The sequence below is a fragment of the Meleagris gallopavo genome, chromosome 2, assembly GCF_000146605.3.
Source record: "Meleagris gallopavo isolate NT-WF06-2002-E0010 breed Aviagen turkey brand Nicholas breeding stock chromosome 2, Turkey_5.1, whole genome shotgun sequence".
Classification (NCBI taxonomy): domain Eukaryota; kingdom Metazoa; phylum Chordata; class Aves; order Galliformes; family Phasianidae; genus Meleagris; species Meleagris gallopavo.
This window is the reverse complement of record NC_015012.2, coordinates 90,616,719-90,618,685: the sequence shown is the minus strand read 5'-3', so window position 1 is coordinate 90,618,685 and position 1,967 is coordinate 90,616,719. Positions and strand designations below refer to the sequence as shown.

General features: G+C 38.4%; 1 protein-coding gene across 5 annotated transcripts in view; it reads left to right on the top strand.

The window, feature by feature from the left end:
• Positions 1-1,052, top strand: part of FBXO25 (F-box protein 25) — a 29,992-nt gene extending 28,940 nt beyond the window's left edge. For all 5 annotated transcript variants that reach the window (XM_019613260.2, XM_019613259.2, XM_019613261.2 and 2 more), the window contains one exon: positions 1-1,052. The gene's annotated coding sequence lies outside the window, so the exon portion shown is untranslated.
• The last annotated feature ends 915 nt before the right edge of the window (positions 1,053-1,967 follow it).

The following is a 1,967-nucleotide window of genomic DNA, read 5'->3' as shown; positions in this document are numbered from 1 at the left end:
TTTTTTTGTGAGGAGTCGGGCAGGATGTGTTATGCTATTTATGCAGTGTATTTGTTTTGTTGTGGCTCAAAGTAAGATGGGGAGCTCATCAGGCAGGTGTACTTGAAGTGGTGTTTTTCTTCAGAGAAGAGCTGAGGAGAGGACATTAAAAACTCTTTGAGAAATTTATTGATAGTTTTAATCTCAATTTTAAATCCATTTTGATGCCTTAATAACTGGTTAAAATTATGTGAGGGGAATTATGAAGATTTCATGGGGTTAAACTGTTATACTATACTGACAGGACCAAATTACTTTTGTTGTTGCTGATTCTTCTTTCTTCGGGCCGCTGTTTTCAAAACACTTCCATATAATTTCACCACTATAAAAAATAGGCTAATAATTCCCTTGGACTCAAACCAGTTACCAACAAGGCATTAATCATTGTGAGCTAGTGAATAAAATGTAGCTGTTGATGGACATATAAATAGAGGAAATTGACCAATTTTTATATATGTTATGCAAAAATATTTATTTTCCTAAGAGGACTTTATTAAATATGTAACCTATCTCAGCGTACTCCATAACTGAAAACAGAGATGGGGCTACTGGAAAGTGACTTCTGTACTTGTTGCTACAGCTTTCCTTTATACTGCTCAGTATGTCTACAAATGCAACTGCATTAATTCATCTTCTAAGAAGAAGACAGCATTACTGGAATTTAATGGCAATGGAGTTGCCTGTTTCTAGACTATGGCAGGACACAGTGTGACAAACTGAGGCACTAACTTGACTTTGCAAGCTGTGGGAAATCCTGGAAGCTAGTCTGAGCAGGAGCACCTTCTGCTAGGTTAATCAGGAAATAAATTCCCCAGGAAGCTATCTTATTCTAATCTGCAAAAGGAATTGCCAAGCTTAAAGAGGTACAGGAAAAAAATTGCAGGAATTTTGATTTTCTTGATGAAATTTAACCAATAAAAATAATGTACAAAACTTGCTCTATTCTGCAGTTCCTTGTTCTGAATCTAGTTTTGCACAGTGTAATAAATCATGTTTTTTATTACTCCTTCAAATCTGTCTTGCATAGAAATGAACCCATTTGAATTTTATAATAAGACTTTTCTATAGCCTGCTCTTGGTAGTAATTGGTAATGAAATGAGAAAAATGCAAGTAGTTCAAGTACCATTGCTTTCCAGTAAAGACAGTATCAGCATTTGTTTGTCTAATGGGACAAATAGATTGTTATTAGGCTGTGCAAGAAGAAGAGAATACTTATTTCCTTGGAAGATAGTTTTATTCACTAAAATTTCAATCATTTACCACTCTTATCTACTGAGTTTGCTGATTTTTAACACAGGGATTTGTAGTTTATTTTCTTCCTATTAAGCTGTTTGCTGTGGTTATTGTAACTTTAAATTGTGGAGCTGTGCCATACATTCATAAGAGTGCTGCAAGCCTTGCAGCTGTTCAACCTGCCAAGGAAGCTGCAGCTCCTATTTGCTCTTACAAATTGCCTTCCTGCTTATGGGAGTACGTGTACCCTTGCAGGGGTTGGTGACTGCTATTCATCAATCATTTCTTTTAAGATGGTTAAGGTTTTACTACTCTTTGTGGACTTTCCTGTAAATACTTATACAACCACTACCTGCTCACAAGAAAGGTCCTAACTCAGTGCTGAGCTCTCCATCTAGCGTGCTTGTTGATGATCTCTAATCAAGCACCACCAATGACAGAATGTTACCTCTAAAGGAAGCTGAAGATGCCAGGGGTGTGTGAGAATTGCTGACTGGCTGAGGCTGACAGGGTCCGTCTGGTCCAGAGCAGGGTGTCCAGACCACATCCAGGATCTTTGGGAGATCTCCAAGGAGGAAACTTCACAGCTGCTGAGCAGCCTGTGCCAGAGCTCTGTTGCTGTTTGAAGTGCTCATGGTGTTTAGACAGAACCTCCTGTGGTCCAGTTTGCGCTTTTTACCTCTTGCTCTGGGCA